Source organism: Danio rerio, chromosome 21 (genome assembly GCF_052040795.2).
Source record: "Danio rerio strain M-AB ecotype USA chromosome 21, GRCz13ab, whole genome shotgun sequence".
Lineage (NCBI taxonomy): Eukaryota > Metazoa > Chordata > Actinopteri > Cypriniformes > Danionidae > Danio > Danio rerio.
In genome coordinates this window covers 25,264,210-25,290,802 of record NC_141041.1, presented here as the reverse complement: position 1 = coordinate 25,290,802, position 26,593 = coordinate 25,264,210, and the positions used below count along the sequence as shown (strand labels likewise).

The 26,593-nt window shown below is 36.1% G+C and overlaps 1 long non-coding RNA gene across 1 annotated transcript; it reads left to right on the top strand.

The window, feature by feature from the left end:
* The first annotated feature begins 17,151 nt into the window (after positions 1-17,151).
* Positions 17,152-26,332, top strand: LOC141379807 (uncharacterized). The gene is made up of 3 exons (XR_015520354.1): positions 17,152-17,219; positions 18,905-19,021; positions 25,473-26,332. It is a non-coding gene; the product is annotated as an uncharacterized LOC141379807 (long non-coding RNA).
* The last annotated feature ends 261 nt before the right edge of the window (positions 26,333-26,593 follow it).

The following is a 26,593-nucleotide window of genomic DNA, read 5'->3' as shown; positions in this document are numbered from 1 at the left end:
AAAATCATACTTCTGAACTTGTGTGAATTAGCCACTAAACTGACAAAACAGTTACAGTTTCCTCATAAGATCAGGTGGGTTTGGCTGTGATTGACTTCCCTTAATGCTGTAAAACATCCATGAAGCTTCTCAGCATGCAAAAACAAATAGGCAATGGACAGGACTCTAAACTAAGATTTGACAACACTGACACTGGTCCCGCTAAGACAGAGGGTATTGTATAATAATAGAGGGTACAATTTTAGTAATAAAACAATGTGTGATTCTTTTAAAGAATCACATTTGACAATAGACTTATGAGTAACAGATATACAGACTGGAAACTAGATGTCAATTTATTTTTCAATATCCATAATATTGGATTTGAATATTCCTCTTTTCTTCCAGTGATTCCCCTAATATTCCAGTAAAACTGTGAATTATTCAGCGCAATTTTTACTCAAATAGTTATATTTACTAGAAAATTGCATGAAAACCTCTTGCCTTAAATCACTTTAAAGTTTTGAGTAAATAGGCAAAAACAAATTGAACATAAAAATGAAGGTTCTATGCATGTCTATGTTAATCGAACTAGGGCTACTTTGTTTCACCATGTGTAAACCCTTAAGTGGTTTAAGACAATGGTTTTTTATTTGGGTTAAGAGTGTAATTTGTGAAATCGAGTTAACTTGTTAACTAAAGTTTGTCAGAGGGACCACGCCTCACTTTGCCACCCTAACCAATCACCTATTCCCTAAAACTTAATTAAGACAGAACAGCCTCTAGCACTGTTTTTCTCGTTCTCTCAAAGCCACTGTTACGACTTTTAAGTTTTGGTATCTAGGGTTTAAAAGGTAACATTTAAGGTGATAATATTTTGTGGTCAGTTGGTGGCAAAATATCAACACGACAACCAAAATACTGCAAAAATAAGTGAATTTATTTACAATAGTGAAAGGAAGTCAAAAAGGAATAAAGTAATATTTACAAGATCTCACAGCATAAATAAATCAATCAATATAGATTAAAGATGGTGGGGGAAACGAGAGTTAAGTGGCGCCAAATAAATGAAAGAAATATAACAAAACCCCAATTCTAACTAATAATTTCCCTCTAAACTGTCTAATACAAAATAAACAAACAAAACATCTTCAGCGTTTTCACGCTATAACTAATCTACTCTAACCAAATATATGGAGAAAACTTACAGCGAGTGGCGCTCACTTCTAAACTAGTGTGTTTAGACAGTGGAGTTATCTGCGTGATGCAATATGTATGTCACGTGACTTCTAAACTCCTCGAATCCAAGAGACAGGCTGAAGACAGACCTCAGGGGATTGCCACATATACACATCCAAGACGGTAACAGCGATCAACACAAGAACAAGACCAAAATCAAAACTAAGTTCACGTCAACATCACAGCACATAACAACAAGCCAAAAACACACACAAAGGCAAGCAAAGACCGCAAGCAAGGCAGAGTAAAAGCAGAACGAGCTTCCCCGCTCGCATCCCTTTTAAACTTTGAGCTCCTGTGCTGATTGGTTGTGAAGGTGATGACGTCACAAGGTGTAATTGAGATTGACGTCTTCACGGACGAATGGGATACTGGAATGGGCGAACCTGAGAACTGACAGAGAGAGGAGGAGGGAGCAAGCGAGCGAGCGAGAGAGGGAGAGAAAGAGAGCGCACACACACAAGCAAAACAAACAGGCATATACATATGACTGTAACACCCTGACCCTCAAGAACAAACCTGTTTGTTAAAATAAACCAGAGAGAGAGAAAAAAAAATTAAACTCTAGACAGGGCATCCGCCATAACATTATCAATGCCTTTTTTATGACGAATATCCAAATTATAATTCTGGACTAGCAGAGACCATCTCATCAGTCGTTGGTTATGATTGTACATCCTGGATAGGAATACAAGAGGATTGTGATCCGTATATACAATCACAGGTAAACAGCTGGAACCAACGTAGACCTCAAAGTGTTGCAAAGCAAACAACAGAGCAAGGGTTTCCTTTTCAATCGTAGAATAATTGAGCTGATGTTTATTAAACTTACGAGAGAAATAGCTCACAGGATGGTCAATACCAGTTTCATCCTCCTGAAGAAGTACGGCACCAGAACCTACAGCACTTGCATCAATCTCAAGCTTAAATGGTGATGCACAATCAGGAGCAGCAAGAACAGGTGCATTACATAAAAGTGCTTTCACACTATCAAAGGCACTTTGACAAGCATCAGACCACACATATGATGTAGAAGGGCTAAGCAAAGATGTTAAGGGGTTAACCACAGTAGAACAGTTTTTGCAAAAACTTTGGTAATAACCAGCCATACCCAAGAACCTCCGTAGTTCTCGGCGAGTGGTGGGGACTGGAAACTGCGAAATAGCGGTTACTTTCGCATCTACAGGGCGAACTTGACCTTGTCCAACCTCCTTGCCCAGGTATGTGACAGTCGCTTGGCCAAACTCACATTTAGCTAAATTTAGTGTTAGAGATGCGTTAGAAAGTCGTGTAAATATTTCTCTTAACGAATGCACATGATCACGCCAGCTCATGGAGTAAACTACTATGTCATCAAGATACGCGCTACAGTTTGGTATGTCGACCAACACTGTATTTACTAGACGTTGAAACGTCGCAGGTGCGTTTCTAAGACCGAAAGCCATCGAATTGTATTGCATAAATGAATCTGGAGTGACGAATGCGGAGATGTCAGAAGCTCTATCAGTAAGCGGAATTTGCCAATATCCCTTTAGCATGTCTAATTTAGAGACAAAACGCGCAGAACCGACATTGTCAACGCAGTCCTCCATGCGTGGTAGAGGATAGCTGTCTGGGACAGTGACTGCGTTAACCTTTCGGTAATCAGTACAAAATCTGTACGTTCCATCTGGTTTTGGCACCAGCAAACACGGTGAACTCCAAGGGCTACTGCTCGGTTTTGCCAATTTATTTTCAAGCAAGTAGTTCACTTCTTGACGCATTATAGATCTTTTAGCCATATTCAGACGATATGCGTGCTGCTTTATTGGACGTGCACCATCCACATTAATATCGTGTTTTAACACATTTGTTTGGGTTGGAACATCACCAAACAAACAGTTAAAATCAGATATTAACTTAATGATATCTGTTTTCTGATCAGCAGGCAAATGTTTGAGATAGGAATTTAGATCACTCAAAATTTTTGAATTGACTAACCTCACAGATGATTGGGGAAGGTCACGAAGAATTACACCGTCATCAGCATCTGACATCACAGCAGAAGTCTGTTCCGCAACTGCAACAACAGTGGGAACAACGGATTCTGGCTTTGACACCGGGGCATCCTTACCTGTCTCTTTGGAATGGTATACTTTAAGCATATTAATATGACATACACGGGTTTGGCGTTTTCTATCGGGTGTATGAATCATATAATCCGTCTCACTCAGTTTCTTTTTTATTTCGTACGGACCGGCGAAACGAGCAGAAAGTGAAGAACCAGGTACTGGTAAAAGTACGAGAACCTTATCTCCAACAGCGAATGAGCGCGCAACAGCCTTTCTGTCGTACTTGCGCTTCATCCCTTTCTGCGCACTGGCCAAAGATTCTTTAGCCAGTTTACACGCGGAGTGTAAACGATCACGGAATTGACTAACATAATCTAATATGTTAGTTTTCTTACTGGTCTCAACAGACAACATGCGTTCTTTTAGTACTTTTAACGGACCTCTAATTTCGTGAGAGAACACTAGCTGAGCTGGGCTAAATCCAAGCGATTCTTGAATTGTTTCTCTCGCAGCAAATAAAACCAAAGGGACTCCTTCATCCCAGTTCTTATCTGTACTCAGGCAGTATTTGCGGAGCATGGACTTGAGTGTCTGATGAAAGCGTTCAAGCGCACCCTGACTCTCAGGATGATATGCACTTGAAACACGATGGGTGATGTCGAGTGATTGTAAAATTTGCTTAAAAAGCTTCGATAGAAAATTCGTACCTTGATCGCTTTGAATGATTTTGGGCAGGCCAAATGTAGAGAAGAATTTTATCAGAGCTTTAACAATCACAGGTGCGGTGATTTTTCTCAGGGGAACAGCCTCTGGAAACCTAGTTGCGGCACACATTATAGTTAGTAAAAACTGATTACCAGATTTTGTTTTAGGGAGCGGCCCCACACAGTCCACAATTATGTGTTCAAAAGGATCGCCAATAACAGGTATGGGAGTCAAGGGTGCAGGCGGAATCACTTGGTTCGGCTTTCCTACAATCTGACATGTATGGCAAACACGACAGTATTTAACCACATCTTTTTTTTAAACCTGGCCAAAAGAAATGCTTCAAAATTCGGTTGTATGTCTTTGTGATTCCTAGATGGCCAGCAAGCTGATGGTCATGCGCCAGATATAGTACGTGTTGACGATAAGGAGATGGAACAACAATTTGATAAACAGCATCCCAATCAAAATCACTACCTGGATTTGTACACCATTTCCTCATCAGCAACTCGTTGTCAATGAAAAATCCACTTTTCATTTCTTTTATCACATCTTTTGTGACAGCGGAATCGAAAATAGGTGCAAGAGATTTATCCTCTTTTTGAGCAACCATTATTTTCTCTCGTGATACAGGTAACTTTAACGTTTCAGTATCAGTCACTACTTCAACATTTTGTGTGTTTTGTTTTTCTCTGGATGTCTCAGAATCAGGAATTTTCTCACCAGCTAGGAGAGGAGAGAAAAATGAATCAGCCAATTCAATTACGTTACCCAACTTGCGTGTCTGTGCACGTGTAACTGCGCATGCAGGGAAAACATCAGGGTAAGCGTCAATCAAATCTGATTGAGCACACAAATCTGGTTTTTCCGTTACCTCTAACACCGGCATTACTTTTCCTCCTGCCAGATCATTTCCAAGAATAACATCTACGCCCTTTACAGGAAGTGATGGGCGCACAGCCACCCTCACAAATCCTGTACACAGATCACTCTTCAAGTGTATACGATGTAGCGGTGCTTTGATGCAATTCATCTCAATGCCCTGAACAATCACACTGGAGCCACAGAAAGTGTCATCTGACAACTTTAACTTGTCTGCAACAATAAAAGATTGCAAAGCACCAGTGTCCCTAAGGATTTTTACCTTAATCTGATCCTCACCATTTTCAGACAACGAAATAAATCCTTCCAGAATAAAAGGTTTATAATTGTCATCAATTTTGTCATCATCAGATGCATTGAAAGCAGTGTGAGTTTTTAAAAAACCTACACTTTTCACTTGCGGCTGCTGTTTCCGTTTTAAAACCAAACAATCGGCTATGACATGACCTTGTTTGTGGCAATAATAGCACTCACGTTCTTCACGAGTTGTGCTAGATTTTGGTCTACTGGGTTGTGAAGAATTAGGCTGGGATTTCTCAGAACGTGCAGTTGCAAAAACATTCTTGTGAGTTAAAATAAACTCGTCTGCTAGAACAGCTGCTTGCGACAATGAAGTCACCTTCTGTTCATTTAGATAAACAACAACTCGCTCGGGCAAACAATTTTTAAATTCTTCCATTAACATCAGTTCCCGCAGTGAGTTAAAATCAGCCACCTTACTAGCGCTACACCACTTATCAAACAAGATTCCTTTCTCCCTTGCGAATTCAACAAAAGTCTGAGCAGATGTTTTCTTACATGCTCTAAATCGCTGTCTATAGGCTTCTGGAACAAGTTCATAAACTCGTAAAATTGCAGACTTGACATTTTCATATTTCAAGCTATCCTCAACTGACAAAGTAGAGCAAACCTCTTGAGCTTTACCAAACAACTTGCACTGCAGCAATAGTGACCAAACCTCTTTAGGCCAACGTAAAGAAATGGCTATCCGCTCAAAAGCACAAAAATAAGAATCTACTTCTGATTCTCTAAATGGTGGGACTAATGCAATGTGCTTACCTATGTCAAATGCGGTCGGAGCTGGATCAGTAGGCGGGGCCACATCAGAGGACACAGAGGCAGGTGCCGAATTGGGCTGCGCAGCTGAGCCAGAAGAAATCTTCATCGCCTCCAGATCTAGCTGTCGCAGCTTGATCACTTTTTCAGCCTCTATTTCTAGCTTGCGTATTTCTAAACGCAAGTTTATTTCAGCCTGACGTGCATGCGCTTTTTCTTGTGCCTCGTACTGCAGACGGGCTAAGCGGACTTTCAGTCTCGCATCATCTCTGTAACCAGAGGAAATAGGGGAGAACGGATCAAACACTGGCAAGCCAGCCTTCGCCTCCGCGCCGACATCAACTTGACCATTAGGATCATCCTCAGCACCCGGACTGAGATGCGCCACAGCAACGTCATCCTGGCTAATATTTTCACCAGTCTCCTCCACAACATTTGACAGAAGAAGAACACTTTTCTCATGTAACTTTAACAATATCTTACCTTTTATTTCTGCCTTACGACTCTGCTTGTTAACAACAATCTGATAATGATCAGCAATCAGTAATAAATCCTGCTTCCTACAAACATTAATCTGCTCTAGGGTTGGTTTTGTAACAAATTCCTCCAAACTAAAAACCTCCATGATACAGACTACACGAAACAAACAGCAAGATACCCTTCCGCAAACATCTATAATGTACAATACACAAACTAACACCAATTGCCACCAACAAACACAAAACTTATCACAATTTCAGGTTTCTTTTATTAAAAAGAGATCCCGGACGAGCCCCCATTTAAATGTTACGACTTTTAAGTTTTGGTATCTAGGGTTTAAAAGGTAACATTTAAGGTGATAATATTTTGTGGTCAGTTGGTGGCAAAATATCAACACGACAACCAAAATACTGCAAAAATAAGTGAATTTATACAATAGTGAAAGGAAGTCAAAAAGGAATAAAGTAATATTTACAAGATCTCACAGCATAAATAAATCAATCAATATAGATTAAAGATGGTGGGGGAAACGAGAGTTAAGTGGCGCCAAATAAATGAAAGAAATATAACAAAACCCCAATTCTAACTAATAACTTCCCTCTAAACTGTCTAATACAAAATAAACAAACAAAACATCTTCAGCGTTTTCACGCTATAACTAATCTACTCTTCTAACCAAATATATGGAGAAAACTTACAGCGAGTGGCGCTCACTTCTAAACTAGTGTGTTTAGACAGTGGAGTTATCTGCGTGATGCAATATGTATGTCACGTGACTTCTAAACTCCTCGAATCCAAGAGACAGGCTGAAGACAGACCTCAGGGGATTGCCACATATACACATCCAAGACGGTAACAGCGATCAACACAAGAACAAGACCAAAATCAAAACTAAGTTCACGTCAACATCACAGCACATAACAACAAGCCAAAAACACACACAAAGGCAAGCAAAGACCGCAAGCAAGGCAGAGCAAAAGCAGAACGAGCTTCCCCGCTCGCATCCCTTTTAAACTTTGAGCTCCTGTGCTGATTGGTTGTGAAGGTGATGACGTCACAAGGTGTAATTGAGATTGACGTTTTCACGGACGAATGGGATACTGAAATGGGCGAACCTGAGAACTGACAGAGAGAGGAGGAGGGAGCAAGCGAGCGAGCGAGAGAGGGAGAGAAAGAGAGCGCACACGCACAAGCAAAACAAACAGGCATATACATATGACTGTAACAGCCACCCTCCCTCTCTTTATTTTATTGCTTTCCATTAACAATCTTATAATCCTCTCTTCCAATCACTCTACCAAAATATTACAGAGACGGTGCCCCCACTCAGAGTCTCTGGGCATCATTGTAGGACGCCCGATTAACCTCTACCTGTTTACTGTTTATCCTCTTACTTCTCTTCCCCTTTATCCCAGTGTTCCCTTACCATCCCTTTCATCCCTACATCCATATAATGTACAGCTCAACATTAGATGTTTTTTTTGACCTAGCCTCCCTCCTCAGACTGAAGTACTGCATATGCTAGCTACCTGATGACACCAACCAGAGTAAGCCAAAAGTGAAATTCTTCAGGTCAGTGGATTACAAACAAAGTCAACTCAAATGTCTAAATAGGCAAACCTTTATTAGGAAGTGTTAATGAAGTGAATTGTGCAAAACTTTGGAAAACTTTCTCCATCAATTGTGTCTTCCTTGCAAATGCAAATAATTCAACAAAAGCAGAAAGTTTACTTAAGCTTTAAACATCCAGCAAGTAAACAAGAGCAAGTAACATCGAGGTCTATATTTGTTGTGAACCCAGTCTTACACTGTGAAAAGATGAGCTGTTTACATTTGTAATTGTCTACAAAATAAAAACTACCTCATGTGGATTTTATAACTTATAATTGATAAAATGCACTGTTTTCAGCCAAGGCAGCCCATGGTGCTGCAATATAATTGGGTAAACGAGCGGTGGGCGGGTTACGCAGAAAACAAAGATAGAAATTGCGACACAGAATGCACCTTTAAATGCAGAATAACTAATTGTAAAAATGCTTTTTAGAAAAACATGTTCACCTATCATGTTTTTTAATTTCTGTAAACATACTATAACATTTGTATGCTGTGGAATACTCAAAAACATACATACATCACCTTTAACTGAGCTGATAATTGGTCCATGCCACTCGCAGTTCAAACATGTACAGCTGTGTCACTCTGCTTTTGGTGTGTTTTAGACCAATGGATCTCACACGCAACAAAAAGTCAGCGCTTATCAGTCTGGTAAATCAGTAATGGCACCAGCAGGACCTCTAGTAAAATTATGTCTCTCTGGCATAAAAAAAGGTTGCAAAATATGACCATTTACTCGCATTCTTGAGCCATGCACACTGAAGCATATGCTAAATCTCCAAAACGCTTTTGCAGTGGGTTTTAACTGTGGGTGCTCTTGCTTTCGCTTGAGGGTGCTTTCCACCCTCTAGGCATAATTAAGTCAAATTTGGGATTCGATTATATTTATAATTTGTCAAAAAAACAAAATAACAACTTATGCTTTACAGAAATCCTTTGAATTGTCAGTAAATTCTTCTTCCTGTCATTTAAGTTCATCCTGTGGAGATATTATCATGTCCAGTTCCGATTCCAGTACCAAAAAGCCAATTCATCAGTTCAAAGTTTTGCTTAACCCTGCATGACCACTCTAATCATGACTTTCAACAAGCTAAAGATGTCAACACAGTTTCACAACTGTTGTTTTGCGCGAAAAACGAGCACTTCAAACACTTTTTACAAACTAAATGAACTGAATCACAACTGGTGATAATGTATTTCTTAGAAATGTGCTGAAGTTACAGGAATTAAATTAGAATAAACAGTAAGTATACGTACTTAAAGATCAAACCAGAAAAAGACATAAAGCAAACAGGCAGTCAGAAAAAAACGATCACCTCAAACTCATTAAAAACTAGCGACCGGCACACACGCCTGCGCAAAAAATATTCTTTTCATTATGTTATCTGAAAACCTGCGGTAGCCTGGTAGGGGAGTTTTGCACGGCCTTGGTTGTTAACGGTAGTTTTCACATATACCCTATTGCTGTTAATTATTTAAAACCAAAGTGTGGGTGAAAAAGCAAGAATATAATGTCAGACAGTCTGTGTTTACAAGCTTTGTGGTTTTAATAGCTGTTAGTTTGTCCTAAGGCACTATTCCTTTGAGATCTTGTTGTGTCAGTTTAACAATACAGAAGTCTTAGGAGAAGGTAATGATAGACAAAAACCTACATACACACACGCACACACACAAAACTTATAGTAGCATTTATAAATGCTTGATTGTGTTCTAAAAATATTCAGTTGCACTGGAAAGCTGTGGATTATCATTAACTCAAAATTATGTTTCCCTAAATTAGATCTAAAATGAGCCGTGTTTATAAAAGTGTATGTAAACACATGAGCACAGAAGAACAGAACGCTTAGGAGCTAATTGGAAGGTCCTGGTTAGCAAGCGTATCTGCGCCCACATCCGAGTTATTAAAAGTTTAGTGGCTAACTTTAAGGAACTACTAATGAACTTTTACACATTCGCTGAATTCAACCCACATATTTACACTGCTATGTCTAATTCCATCTGGCGGCAGTGATCTTCTGTTCTCCCTTTTGGCTGGGTGCATCTGTGCGCATGTCAGCATCACCCCAGGCAATGGCAATGGCTCGGACACTTTGCTAGCAGGACATATGAAATGATTACTTCTCATATCCAATCCAACAAAAAGAATGCTTGACAGGTTTTTCTGTGGAGCTTAAAAAGGTGTTATTCCACAACTAAAGGTCTCCAAAGGGATCAGAGCACAAGATCTTGATTTCCTGACGTTATGGCATTAAATGTTGCATGCACTGCAAATAATTCATATCTTGTTTTGTTTTTTTTGTTTTTTAACATTAATATCTAAGCATCCTTAAATCAAGATACATTTACTTGAGTTAAAAAAATTAACAAAATAAGTCTTAAAATTAAGTGAGTTTATGCTTGAAACATGAAAAAATAATGCTTATTTTTAAAAAAGTATAAACAACTTTTTATCTAAGGTAATTTTGCTTTCCAAGTAAATATGCCTTGATTTAAAAATCATTAGACATTAAGACTGTGTGATCAGAGGGTAGAGTAAGAGTTGTTTCCAAATTCACATGTTTGTAGCAAAGTTATTTAGCCTTAAGCATTTTTTTTATTGTAAAATGGATTACAAAGTGATGGAGATGGATGCAAAGGTGTATTTTCAACATTTGATATATTGCTAATGCTTCTCATTGTGTGCTCCCAAATAAAAAACAAACATATTTTTCTAACTATTCATGAAATCATCACCTTGGAATTATAAGGCTCTGTCTGCTTTCTAAATGATTTTGAGATATTGAGTTTCAAAGTTTTTTTCCCGCTAAATTAAGCAAATAATATGTGTGTAACAGTTATCTTTCATGCATTAACATGACAGAGACCCTAAATGTACTCTAAATGTAAATTATCAAAATTCTCTTAAATTTGCAAGTAAAAAAAAAAAAAAAAAAGGGAAAATGCAGATAGAAGCTCCTAATTCTAAAAAGTCATTTTCGCTTGGAATTATAAGGTTCTATCTGGCAGATCATTAATTGAAGCTTTACTTTTCAGGAAAATGCAATCAGTATGCTTAATATTTAAAAAATGTTGTAACAATATGTTGATGTTTGAGAAAGTTTATTTTTTTACTTTCTATAACATTTATTTAATGTTTTAGGATGATTTATGTTCAAATTAAGGATACAAGGCTGTGCTAAATATTTTGTTCAGTGCAGATGTTAATTTTATGTAATTAATATGATATTTTTTATTATATGCTTTATATGAAGTATTCAGTTAAATTTATTGAATTATATGCTTTATGAATTAAATTAAGTATTTGCCCTTCAATGCCTAATATCAAATTTAAAGACTTAAAAAAAAACAGACAATAAGCAAATTGCTTAACAAAGTTTAAGAAACACTGAAAATGATTCACTGACTATATATACACAAATAAAAATATTTCACATTTAATATATACATTTTTTTAGCTCCTGTTTCTTTAAAATGTAACATTTTCATCTGAGTGTCAAAAAATCTTCTAAAACACCATTTTTTTTTTCAGTTTCAGGTTTCTTCTCAATTTAGTTTGGTGTGGCATTATTTAGTCCACTCTGATTTGTGTTTATTTCTGGTCTTTCCTGGGGTCCGTTCTTCATACGTAGATTACTCAGTTAGCTGGATTTGGTTATTGATGATTTGACATGATCCAGGATTGTTTCATTCTTCAAAACTGATCTGAGAGTTGTTGTCATAGCAACAGTTCTGCTAGCTCAAACCTGGTCAGAAGCAGGTTTAATTAATATAAACAAGATTAGATCGGCTCAGTTCAAGCAAAGATAATACAGAAAGTATGTACCGAATTCTGATATCTTCTTACAGTAGCAGTCATATACACTTGGGAAAATAATTGTTTTTAAACCTATATAAAGTTATAGTTATTAATAAAATAAATAAAATATTAATAAAACTTATGTAATCTGCATCCACGAAATGAAAGTACAAAGACTGCCACCTGGTGGTGCAAAGAGAAAACTTATTGATATGTACTTTTTAGATCGCTTTTGTACAATTTGTGTATGATACTAGACATGCACAATATGTGATTTTTTAAAAGCAATAATACATTTATGCTGTCATAAACATGTTTTGGCAGTTAATATGATGGTGATTTGATGCTTAAAGTTGCAGACACCTTTACCAATATCAAAATGCTTTTTTTTACACCGACTTCTTTACTTAAAGCAGCTACTATAATAAAGAAAATCTTCTCTAAATATATAAATACATTGATATGCATTGAAATACATGATGAATACTCTTGAACCATGAAAGTGTAAAGCCTGCCGCTCATAACAAACGTGGAAGATTATTGCGTGTTATATTTAACAAACCGTTTACTGCAAATTTGATGTAATTTTACTCACATAGATAATTGAATATTAATCAAATTATGTCATTACGCTGCTGTGCCGTCAGCCAATCAGCTGCATTGCTGATCATGATTTCGAGGATCGATAGATCTGTCCTTCACAACACATGCAGCGATCTCAGATCAGTTTATCCAGACATTTTAATTTGATTCACGAACTTGTTTGAAGAACCAAATTAGCAAGAGATCAGTTATCAAGATTAAAAGATCCAGGATCTGCCAAATCATCTTAGATCATTTAAGCGAGGCATGAAGAACAGGCCCCTGTTGTCAATGGAGCAATCCGGTGAAATGACAGAGAGCTGATCCTGATTGGTCTTTGTGTGTGCAACTGAAATGCTGATTGGCTCAAAGAAAAAAACCTTATAGAGCCAAGTTAGAGTTTGTTTGTTTGTTCATTTGTTTTTAAATAAAAAGTCTTAAAATGTAAACAACCTTTCAAAAAACATCACATAATGTAAGTAAGTTGTCATTTAATATCAGATAGAACCTTACAATTCTAAGGTGACGAAATGTTCTTTATTTGTTATTTTAAAAAGTCTTTATTTACTTTTTAAATCATTGTAACCAGGTTTAGGCAGGTTTTAAAGTTCATAATAAGTGTTATTTCACGGTTCCATAATTTTAGGTTTTAAAAGATCTTAAAAGAAAGTCTGGGAATTATAGTGTATGTTGCATCAAGCACTGAAACAAACTATTTCCTTACATGATTTCCAGTGTACACATCCAATCATCTTTTAATCCAGATGCATTTATGTGAGATGCAACAATGTACACCATTGGAAGATACTGCTTGTTTTAATTATTAAAGTAAAAGTATCAAGTAAAGGTGGGTTTCAGTTCAGTCTTTAGTTACTAATCAGACACTACAGTAAAAGTTTGTTATTCAAGTGTTTGTTATTTAAGCCTTAAGCCTTTTTTAAAAAGATGGAAATTGGAGTGAAGTTGTATTTTCAAACTTTGAAGTGTTCGCAATACTGTGCAATTCGCTCTGTTCTTTCCATCAATTTACATTTGAAGAACATACAGTACATGTAGCCTATTGATATTTTGTCTTCCCCTTAAATCATTCTTTTGGGTCATTTGGGAAAGACATTCTAAAGTCCTTAATTTACCTTTAAAAACCTTCTTAAGTTCCTGCAAAGAACTGATATTTCTTGTCTTCACAAAACCTGAGATCATCCTCCACTGCTCACCTTTTCTCTCCTTCCACATCAGTTGTCAGTAAATGTCCCACTGGGGTAATTTGCACTTTAAGATCCGTTCCACAGTTTTTGGAAGAAGACAGGCATAGGATTGATGCAGATCATTCCCGTGTTTAAGTATCATTATGCATCCCTTTGTAAATGAGCTAGTGAGTCGGGAAACATTTACAGCCAACAGAATTCCCTTGTCAGTCATCTGCCGTTTTTCACTATGCTAAAGACCCACGGTCCATTTCCCATCTGCCTCCCAGAGTCCTCATACAAAACGATGAGTCCCAGGGTAGACTTGCTGACTATGTTATCAAAAACGTACAGTATGCGACAGTAAATTCACAGTTAACTGCCGTTATGACAAAGCACTGAGCGGATTGTAAACAAATAAACGGTTTGCGCTCGGATACCTTGGGAGAAGCGGGATACTCGGTGTGAGAGGGTTGTGGGACTGTGTTTGGAGTTTGTCTTTTGTTTACTCTTGAGGCTTTTCTGCTTCTTGGACATCAGCCACAAAACTATTTGGCTATTGTTGGTGAGCTGCTGCCATTGTTCGAGAGCATTGTTTTGCTTCTTACTCTTTCACTGTCGTGCTTCTGTTCTTGTGACCAATTCTCTCAGAATTCAGATTCCCCTGTTTGTTCCTCTTTATTTCATTCCCTAGCCACTCTTAGTGACTTTTGAAAATCTTGCTTCAGATAGGCTGTTTAATTAAAATAGTAATTACAGATGATCTAATCAAGAGAACGCACCTGCTGCACTTCAGAAACTGTGAGATTGGATGTATAACAGTTGCTAGTTTTAAGTGGAACCTAATTGTTTTTTTATGGCGTATGCTCTGTCAGAATTCAACACCTTTCTATGAAAAAGCTTATATCAGTTGGATTCTTAATTTAATTGTGAGCACTCAAGACACTTGAGAACACATTTGGGAGTTTAGTATAGAGCAAGAAAAATGTGCAGCTTTCAAATCAAACAAAACATTGCTTGTATAACTAGCAAATTTGATTTTTTTTCTCAGTAAAACGTGCTTCTAAAATAGATTTTTTATTTAACATTTTTTACCCCTCCTTACTCTTTCTGCCACACACACACTGAATGTATGCATGTATGTATATATATATATATATATATATATATATATATATATATATATATATATTCATTCATTCATACATTCATTCATTTTCTTTTCTGCTTAGTCCCTTAATTATCGCCACTGCAGAATGAATTGTCAACCCAAAATGAATTTAGCCTACCCACTTTACTTGGGGCCTCATATACAAAGACTTGCGTTGAATTCATACTAAAACATTGCATACGGACAAAGCTGTAAATGTGCATGTAAAAAAAATCTAATGTATGCAACTCTGTGTACGCGGAATCCCACGCGTATTCTCTTTGTACATCCAAATTAATGTGAAATTGAGCACAACAAAGAGAAGAGTAACTTCACAGAATGTGAATTGAAGGTGCTCCTATAGGAGTGGACTGAAGAAAAACTGCTATTTGCATGTTTTTCCTCCGGAAGATAACAAAAGAAAAAAAATAGAGTGGGAGAGTTTAGCTGATGTGGTTAACGCAGTGGGGTCTGAACAGCGTACTGTGAACGAATTTAAAAAAGAAATGGTCCGATGTAAAGGTGCAGGTAAAGAGGAGACCAGCGGTGCACTGTTAAAGTGTGGACCGAACAGGCAGGAAAACGGGATGATGAGCTAACACCCTTTAAGGAAAAAGTTGCCTCCATTGTGGGTGACACTAACTGTCTGGAGTCTGTGAGAGACACAGATTAGAGGAACAGTTTGTTAGGGCAGTATAGCAGCATCCCTCCGCTCTTATCAAAGCAGCGGCATCTGCATTTCAGCTGCCCAACCCCCCGCTCTACAACTGATTGAGTGCGAGAATGGGCATTATTGTATCTGCACTCTTGGTCAGTTTGTGGGTTGTTAAGGGGGGTTAACAGCCACGTCTTTAATGGATAACCATAGTCTCATGAAATGCAGTTAAATAATTACGCTCAATAAAATTAAAAATAAAAAACAACTTAATATCTTTAAATACATCACTCACCAAGAAGTAACCCATCATGCACCCTGCCACCTTGGAGTCTCCTCGCTGTCTCTCTTTCCAAATTTGGACCCAACTCAACACAGAGCTCCAAGTTATGTCTTGGAAATCTGAAACGGCTAATAAGCCAGTCATCATCATGTGCCAGAAAATCACGGTGATCCCTAAAAAACGTGTTCCCTTCGGATTCGACCATTGACAATGTCCTCAAATAAGGCCAACACTGCCATTGCCATAGACTAAGGGTTGTATAAATTTGCAAATGCTTTTATATGTTTTTAATCACATAATTGGTAAAAAATAAATTGTGTCAATTAACCCATTTTATCAGTTATCAGTTAATAGGAATATTTTTCACATGTGTTGGTGCGATACTTTGTAGTGTGTAATTTAACGTAATATAACGAAATACACGTACGCCAGACATGAAGTTGGTGCAGACCAACATTCTCAAGTTAATTTCATAGTTAGTAAATCCAAACAGGACTGTGAAACCTGGCGTATACAAAGTTTTGGTGCATACGCAGCATTAACACATGAGGCCTGTGTACTGCTGCCGCATGTCTTTAAACTGTGGGGGAAACCGGAGCACCGGGAGAAACACCAACTAACACAGCCGAGGCTCGAACCAGAGACCCTTTCAGCCAAGGGCCTATATTTGGTGCACATATACTTTTCCAATATAAGAAAATAAGCCTTTTCGCTTGCAGACATATATTTATGAATATAAGCTCCATCTTTTTTAACTTGATCTTTTTGAGATATAAATTAAATAACAAAAATGAAAGGACAAACTAGCATATTAACCTCAAAAATGTTTTCTATCATTTCTTTTACACCTTTCCAGAAGTTCTGTATTTATTTATAATCCCATATGCAGTGATACAGCGTTTCTTTTTAGGTCCAAGCAAGTATCTCGAATATTTTACATACGTGTTTGGGTCTGGTTGGAGCTAAACTCCACAACACACTTGTCTTCCAGAGCCAGTTTTGGGCACCCCTGTCTTAAACTCTTAAGTACTTGGAAACAACACTGGTGTGATGTCACAACTTCATTGCATTTTGGGACATACAGTAGGTGATGGAGTGAACATTTGAAGCTGACTCGCTCTCTCTGTCAAAATCGAGGGATCAAGGGTATGTGTTACAGTAGCTTACCTCTCATTCATTTGATGAAGTGGAACACACTTTAAACTGGTGATGGGGATCCCCCAAGAGAACGAGGAAAGGGAAGTTCATTTATGTATTTGTGTAAAGGTAGAGTGGAACAAACCCTAGATAGATCTTTGTGAAATCTATGTGGCAAGCTTAAACGTGCCATACCAGGACTCAATGTCAACATAAAGTAATTAATCTCCATGAACCTAGAGGTCTCTGTTTTCCCCTGTACATTATTTCTTCATCATGTGTCTTTGTTAGCCTAATCCAGATCACCTGTGCCTTGTTTCCACTATGGTATTTAAGTTGTGTTTGTTCCTCTGTCTCTGACTTGATTTTTGAGTCTGAACACTGTGATCCTGCCTTGGGTTAGCAAGACCGCTTGATCTTTGCCTTGTAAGATGTTTTTGCATTCCTTTTGTTATTTTCTGCTGTCTTGTTTTGAGGTGAATTGTTTTCTGCTGCCTGAAATGCTGGTAATTCCTCTGAGAAGGGATTCTGTTGGATGTCCTTGCGTAGCTTTTATATTATGAAGCGGTTCAGTGGTAAAACTGTCCAGCCGCTACACCAGAGACCCAAGTTCAAGCCTTGGTTTTAAGACCCAATAAAACCAGAAATCTATCAAAAAGTATTCTCATTTGTAAAGAAATAGCTCATCCAAAAAATAAGTCTTCGCATAGATTACTTGCTTTTGATGTATGACTTTATTTAAATGAACAGTCAACATAGTTTTCAATTTTATTTGGGCTCTTCCATGATTAATAATGATTTGAGTTTCCAAAAGTACATCAAAACCAACTAAACCATGAGGCTAATGTATGTCCTAAGAAGTGGATCTACTGTATGTGTTTTTGTAACTCAAATATTTCTAATTATTTAATAACTGTGTGTGTGTGTGTGTGTGTGTGTGTGTGTGTGTGTGTGTGTGTGTGTGTGTGTGTGTGTGAATGAGTGTGGGTGGATGGATGTTTCCCAGTGATGGGTTGTGGCTGGAAAGAAATCCACCGCGTAAAAACGTGCTTGATAAGTTAGCGGTTCATTCCGCTGTAGCGACCCCAGATTAATAGGGACTAAGCCGAAAAGGAAATGAATGAATATGAGTATTACAGTACAGTTGGTCTATGGTAATTGATTCCCATAAGATTGCAGTCATGTGTCGGTGCAATAGCCTAGTGTTTAGCTTGCTGACATATGGTGCAGTACCGTTTTACCGTCCTGTGTTCGAATCCCAGCTCAAGGACATTTCCCATCTCTCTCCCACTTCGCTTTCTGTCTATAATACCATTCTATTGACTTAATAAAGGTCAAAAATACATTTTTAAAAAAAGATTACAGTCTTGTTAATTTTTATTGTTATTTTTATGAGCAATATCACACGAGTAGCAGTGAGATATGGCTGTATATCGGCACTGCGGTCTCGTGCCTTAGTGCCCCCACCAATGCACGTGACAGTTACACGTGCATCTTTTAAACTTTAGAGCTTTAGTGTCTGCTTTTTGCTGGTTGTATGTGGGCGGAGTAATACACAAAGGGTAAAGAGGCTGTGGGAGTTCTGACATTGCAGAATATCGCACGGCTATCAGCCAATCACATTTGAGAACCAGACAGAACTGTTGTAAATATATATATATATATATATATATATATATATATATATATATATATATATATATATATATATATATATATATATATATATATATATATATATATATATATGTATTTATTTATTTTTTTTTTGCAAAAACACATTGATTCCTTTTTTTTAAGACTTGTGTTAACCCTGTGATGCATGTTATTTTTATGATGGATTTATGTGCCAAGGCCCACTAACCAAACACCATTATTCAGCATGGAAGAACCTGAATCAAATGTAAAACTATGCAGAGTATGTTTGTCTGACAGAAAAAAATACCATATACATTGAGGATGCCTCCAGGGTGAGGGAAGTATACATTTTCATTTTTGGGTGAACTATTCCTTCAATGCCACCGTTAAGCCAGCCATCTGCTCCTAGCTACAGTAAAATTGTAACTTTTTTTTTTTTCTTGGCTCCCTGACTGAGCTTTATTTCTCCCTAGGTTTTCTGTCACCTGATAGAGTTTGGCTTCATTACCACTGATGCTTTCTATCTTGCTCAGCTTGGGTCTGAAAGTCTTGCTTTTCAGAAATGCTAGTGGTCAAATCATGTCACTAAGGTAGGCATTCCTAAATTGTGCTTTTGTTATAACAGAAAATATATAAAGCTAAAAATGCCACAGAAAGTGCTGAAGGAAGTGCAAAATTTGAGCAATACCACAAATTAAGGAACACAGAGCTCATTTACATGATGACCAATGCAATCTACCAAAAGCAGCTCATGCTGGTTATCAGGTGTGGATAATCTATTGACAACACGGGCATAAAATGGGTTGAGATGTTTTAAGCAGCAACAAAAATGCAGTGCAAACTTTCATACACAAAGTTGCTTTAGATATTCTCCTATAAAATTGCATCATCTTGTATGATTCAGAATTTAATTGAATTTAGCTATTCTTGTAGATTGTAGGGAAAGTTCTACAAATGCATTTGCAGAAAGGTCAGCAGCAAAAATGACTTAAAAATCCCAACAGGGTAATTGCAATAGCAGTTTAATTTTTTTATTATTAAATATAGCTCACAGATTAATACATTTGAAATTATTATTTAATGTTTTTTATTGTTCAAGACTTAAACTAAAGCCAAAGTTTTATTTTATTGTATTTATTTTTATTTTTTAATTATGCTTCCAATAAGTTACTAGATTCGAATGCTTGGAGTCCATGTTACAAAAACTGAAGCTGAAGTATTTATTTTATTTTATTTTATTTTATTTTATTTTATTTTATTTTATTTTATTTTATATTTTATTTTATTTTTATTATAATTCTAATAAGCTACTAGACTACATTGTTTGTTTAGAGTTTCTGTAACAAAACAATAATGTATTATCAATTTATGTTTACCACAGACCTTATTTAACTGAAAAAAATGACAAATAACTAAAACTTAAAGATATGATTTTTAAACTAATAAAATTAAAGTTAAATACATAAATAAAATGTTGCAATACTTTTGTTACATAAATCTAGTGCTTATTGATGTTACTGGAAAAATATTGGTAGTCATGTTTTTTCCAATAGACATTGTTTTTAAAATATAATTTAGAGCTTTTGCTATTTTTAGCACCACTTAAACACAGTCTTATTTTCAGCTATTAATGTCAGCTTGTGGTTGTGATGCCGAAGTGTTTCGACTAATCATCTCAGTTTTATGAAGAGGGTATCAGTCAGATGTTTGTTTTGTGGAGTTGTTAGTGCCATTGTATGTAGCATTAAATTCCAAGATGGTCTTTTAACATTTAATCATGCTAATAACAAGAGCATACTTTGACCGTCAGCCTTCGGGAGATGCTTCCCATAAACCTTCACATTCAGCAAGTTCTCCAGTCAGCAAGCTTGTAATTGAATGGCCTCTCATTTCTGTCACAGTAACCTCTAAAAACATGTCCTCAGCATTAAAACCATTCCCTGAAAGGAAACAAGAAGGTTTCTGCGGTTGGTAAACCCATCAGCAATATTATAAATTGCATAACTTACAAATACAAGGGAGGAAAATGTGTGTATTTTCTTGTTTTATTTAGTGCAGACTAGACTATATTAAAAGTCATTTACAATTCAGTTTCTAATGACACTATCATGTCTTTTTCAAGAAAACAGCTGCTTTAGAACTTCAAATGTTCAACAACCCTAACAGTATTATATGTCTTAACATTAAAAATGAAAAGAAAAAAAAAAATACTCGGGTGAGGTTCAAACTCTGGTCAGCGGCATCGTAACACAATGTGCTGACCACAGGAACACAACGATACTGTTACGCTGGTGTGTTTGGAATAAAAAATTAATATTGCACTGTTATCTACAAGACTCTTAACCATAGTAGTACTTTCTATTGATGGCTTGATCTTTTTCTCCCCTTTTTAGATTTCTGATCAAGTTATTGATTTTAGTCAGATTTATTAAAGTAGTGAATAATCTGATTGTCATTGAGCAGGTATAATATTCATTAATTTTAATTATTCAGATTCTTAAATTCACTAAGGTGCCGCTGTTTGGGGTTAAATGATAGTTACGTCATCATTAACCAGCAGGCTGAATTCTGCTCATGGTGCTGCAAGAAAATAAATAGAAAGGAGCTGCGGCAAAATAATGAATAAAAAAAGTGAGGCTATAGTCAAATAAATAAATAAATTAAAAAAGTGCGACTGCTGAGAGTGCAAGCAGCTAAGGAGACCGCCCCTTGTGGCCAAAAAATGGACCGGCCCTCCGGTAATTCTACTGGTCCGTCCGATTAGCCAATCCGGGCCTGCTGAATGCTGATTTGAGGCTTATTTAAATCATGTTCTAGACAATAGCAGTGGCACGCAATAGAAGGAATCTTTTCATATTAAAAGGAGTGTTTGTTTTAACCAACACCTGAAATATATATTTTAGAAACGGCATCTATTTCAACAGAACAACAGAAAATTGACAATGATCACCTCAGGTGACCTCATGCACACCTCATGTGCTTTATTCAGTGTTGAATGCTAATAATGTGAGTTAGAATGCCATTTCATATGACATTTATTGCCATAGTACCGAAAGCAGCAGCAGATCAAATAAAATCAAATAAACCATTTGAAATGGAACTTTAGAACTGTGACTCAGTGCAAGTCAACGCATATTAGTGATTCAACATGTACATTTGATAATGTTAAAGAGGTTTAATATGTATTAATGAGATTGTAAACCTTACCATTTTGTTAGAGTGCAGTAAGTGCACTATTCTGTGCTTCTGAATGGATGTGTTTGAATTTTTGTCATGTTTCGTCAGGTGCAAACAACCAAATTGCTTATTAACACAAATGTCCTCAAGTAGCGTGTTGTTAGGCCACAACAGAAGTTACAATGTAACCTGCTCACCTAATGTTTACGTTTATAATATTTATATTATTTGCTAATTAGAAACTACCTTAAGTGGAACTTGAATCTGCATGTCATTTCGAAGGCTGTCACAATCCACAGGAGGTAGCATTTTGGTCAAGGACGCATAATTTGAGAGCCTTTATGACTGAATGAATGAAATACGTTGTTTTCCACCAAGACAACTCTGGGTGCTGGAATTATTATCATAATATAATTATATAATATAATTGGCTAAACTAACTTTGGGCTGGTTAAAGTGACAAAAACAAAGACCATTCCAGCACGTATATCTTGTTTTTCAGATAAACAAGAATGTTCACTTAGCATGTTTCTTAAATGTCTGCAAACATACTATAATATTTTTATCCTTTTCGAAGAGTAAAAAACTTACAAACAGCACCTTTAAGCTAAACTGACGATGAAGCCTCAAGTAAATAATATTTTAATCTTAGATGATGCTAATTTAAATCAAACATTGCAACCGTGCCATTTAATGAAGGTAAATTATTAAATGTATAATATAATATAATATAATATAATATAATATAATATAATATAATATAATATAATATAATATCACTTTAAATGCATAATTTGCAGTGTTTCATAGGATAAAACATTGATTGGCCTGTGGTTTCATGAGTTACATATTAAATTAGCATTGAATTAACATTTGTTAGCTTATGATTTGTCTCAGATTTAACTGGTTTAAGCCTGGCTTTTCAGAGTAACATGTTTTTAATACCTCTGCACTATTAAAAGAAGTTTCAAACGGAGGTTTTTGAAACCCTAGTTGAAATTTTCATTTAGTTTTTAAAATAAAATTTTGTCTTAGTTCAACAAAAGTTTTGATAATCTATAACCTTTCTCGAATATATTAAAACACACTTTACATTACAGAATTACAAGTGCGTTTTATGATAAGGGTTCTTCTGGAATGTTAAGAAAGAACCTTAAGTTTTTAGAGTATGTAGAAAAAATGAATCTAAACTAATGGGCATTCACTTTTGTGCTCCAGTGCACATTGAAATAACACATAAATTACACATGTGTCCGGTAAATCAGACTGAATCTAATTTCATCAGAAGCACAAGGGAAATAGGAACTGCTAACTACAGACTCTAAACCAGGGCTTACTAATGATGTTAAATTAATAGGAAAATCTTTATTCTTTACTTGTCAGTATTCACCGTAATAAATGTCATATGATTAAACAAAAATGATTAAATTCCTTATCCCTGTTATATTAACTTTGAGTTTAAGCCCTTCAGCTGTGCTCGACTCATTTTAATGATCACCTCGAGCAATTATCTAAAAACTTGTGCCATCTCTACCAGTCAATTAGGCTGCTGCTGCGAAAACATCCCTGCGCTTCCCTGAACTCAAATTATAAGTGGATATTTGTTATAGACTTGAAGCCATGTATGTTCAGTACAATTTCCACCATGTTCACACTCTTCAAAATACATAATTGGCCCAGTGCGGCAGCTGCTGAAACCTTATTTTGGTCCCACAACAGTGACTTTCAAGCAAATTCCCTTCTGTGTAAAGTAGCTATGTGACAATAATTAAAACAGTCTCAAATTTACTGTAGCTTTCAACCCCAAAAATCTCTGCGTGTTGTATTTTAATGGATCTGTTTATGTCAGAGTTTATTTGAATCATCATTTCAGGATTATTTGTTGATGCTGAAAAGCAGTTTGACTATCCACACTGTATTTCTTAATCTTTTGATATATTTTTGAAAAACTTTTGAAATGTTTAACTGTAACATTTTCACATTCCCCAAAACAATATGCAGAGACCAATATTATAATTACGACAGTTTGTAGATTTGTAACTTTTGAAATGTTGTTAACCAATAGCATATTAACAATTATATTAGACTCTAATACATTCTATTAAGTACAGAACAGAATTTATGGACCAATAGAATATTGTATATATTATATAATAAAATTTTAAGCCATGAACTAATCTGTGTATAACTAAATGTTAATATTCATTAACAGACAACACTGTCCTTGTTTTATATTCAGAAGAGTTCATATTTAGTTAAATAACCCTGATTCAATCACAAAAATCATAATCAAAATATTTGTTATTCTGACCAAAACGATTTATAGAATGTGTTGATGACATTTATAAAATAAAACAAATGTTTTAAGCTCAAACCCACATCTAACATATCCAGTAATTGCAATAAAATGATCATGTCTGCTAGAAAGACCATGGAGATCCATATTACATTGTTACTAGTATTAAATTACATTTATTTGACAAGAGTATTATTAAACAATTTTTTTATTTAACAAAACTTAGGATTCCTTTGGCAGAGGCCCCACCAGTATGGAACAAAACCAATGCCAAAAGTCTTGAATTAAAAAGCTTGTTGAATAGCACAAACTGAAAAAAATAATACACCGTATTAACAAGTTCTTGCATTTTAATGACTTGAATTCCAGGGTTTGTATTTTTAGGTCCTGAAATTTGACATATCTGTTTATTTAAGCTGTGAATATTTCAACGAAAAATATTTCAAACACGTTTTCATACTTAAAAATTCAATAATTCATATTAAATTTTCAGATTTCACTTACAAAATATTCAATACCCTTTAAAAATACAATGTATAATATTCAAAAGGTCATTTTCAGTTCATTTTATTTCAGTTCAAATATTTGCTTCCATGAATTCAGTGGATCAAATTCTACTGTTAAAATTCAACATTACATCCGGGAACTGCAGGAAAAGCAATAGATTTTTCAGATAACAAATGACAATAGACATTTCAGATAAGTTCTATCCAAACACACATTGGTGATGCATACATCTCCAAAACCCAGCAGGTGGACAAATCTAAACTTGTTTTATTCAAACAAATATAAATATGCACATAATAAATAATTCTGCTAATAATTATACAACATTATAAATGCAAATTGTCATGAAAAAACAAACAGACATGGAGGTAATGGTTTTTATATTCATGTGGAAACATTTTAATCCTTTTTTTTTTTCATATGTAAAGATGTTTGTGTATTGCTGTATATCCTGTGTGTATTAAGCAATGTGTACGCATTTTGGACCTGTCTATTTCAGTTTTTCAAAATAGCAATGTGGCAACAATGCACCTTAACACACTCCCTTTTTAAACCAGCACTCCCATGAGTTCACAAAGTGGTGCAAACGGATTTGCTATTGAAACAATGTGGCACAAAACGTGAAAATTAGGGTGGCGCTGGTCTGAAAATAGCAACAAATCACCCCAAACATGTCTTGTGCCTTATTGTGCCGGGTGTATGATGGAGCACCAGGTCTTTAGTCGAACTAGTGCTAAAGTTACATTTTCATGAATTGATGCAAACACAATTATATCAACAACAACAACAAAAAATATTTGTTTATCAGATGGAGTAAATGGAGGTATAAAAAGAGTTCTTATCTGTCAGCATAAGCTTTTGATATTTTACAATAAATTTAACCTGTGTTTAATGCTTAAAAGGTTGCGTTACAAAAAGGCATCAGAAGAGCCACGTTTCGAGTGAATGTGTATGAGAAATAAAGGGATATAATGACTGTGGAGAACAAAGTTGAATGAGAGCTTTTGTTATACTGTAGATGGCTGGGCATTATCATTCAAAGGCAATATTTTGTCTTCTAGATTTATTGAAAAGGCAGCCTCTCATCCCCGCATAGGGAGCATACATCCACAAACTCTGATACGGCTTGAAATAATCATCGCCAAAGAGAGTGGGACTGAAGAAAATGAATTTTCTTTTTACAATAAAACAGAATTTGAAGAGCCACACTCGAGTGAGGCATTTTAATACAGTATGGCTCATTAAACTCTGCTGACTTGGCCTGGGTGGCAGATGAACATTAGCTTCACAACTCATAATGTGGAACTGCAGTCTTGAGGCAATTTGGGTGCTCTGCAGACCCCATGAAGCTTTGAAACTAGTTTTTATTCTAGGCAGAACTGTCAATCAGGATGCGAGCTGAAAAGAGTGAACCTTCTGACTGTAATTTACGTGCCACACTTCACTACGCCAGATGAAAATCCCATTTATGATTAATCCGTACAGTGGAGACAGATACTGCGTGTTCTGTCTGAGGATCTCTGAATGGAACCGTAAATATCACCGTCGTGTGTCAGCTCTTTTGTCTGTCATATTTATGTAGATGAAAAAGGTAGAAGTGAGGGTTTGGGGAAAGGAAAAAGCTTTTGAATATGATTTGTTTACCCTTTTTTACTGCAGAGCATTCCACTAGTTGTGGTTGTGCACTTGCTTTTTAAATAAATTCCAATGTATTGATTACATAGCATGATCATCAACCTGATTATTTAAAATACTTGAATGTTTGATTCTCTTTCTTTTCTGCCTTTTTATTCTGAAGAAAGAATGAAAAACATGATTTTCATTGTAATTCACATAGTAAAATATCATGGATGTGTACGAGTGGAGCTTTGCTGTGTGCTCTGGAATGATAAAAGAAGGGATGACAGTAAATGTTTACTCTGAGTTTTCTTTGAAAATCGTGCAAAGGTCTGTGTAAACAGCCAGCATACTCGACCGCCTCAGTAACGAACTCGGCTAACATCTAAACAAGCCAAATTTTCTTAAAGAGACAGCAACAGCACCACCTGAATGATCATGTAGGCCTATAAATAAATGTTGTTGCCACTCTGCATGGTCCTTATTCTAAATCTCATTTAGGGTCTTAAACAATTAGTTATGCAAAGGTCAGAATTTACGTTTTTAATGATTAAATTTACATTAA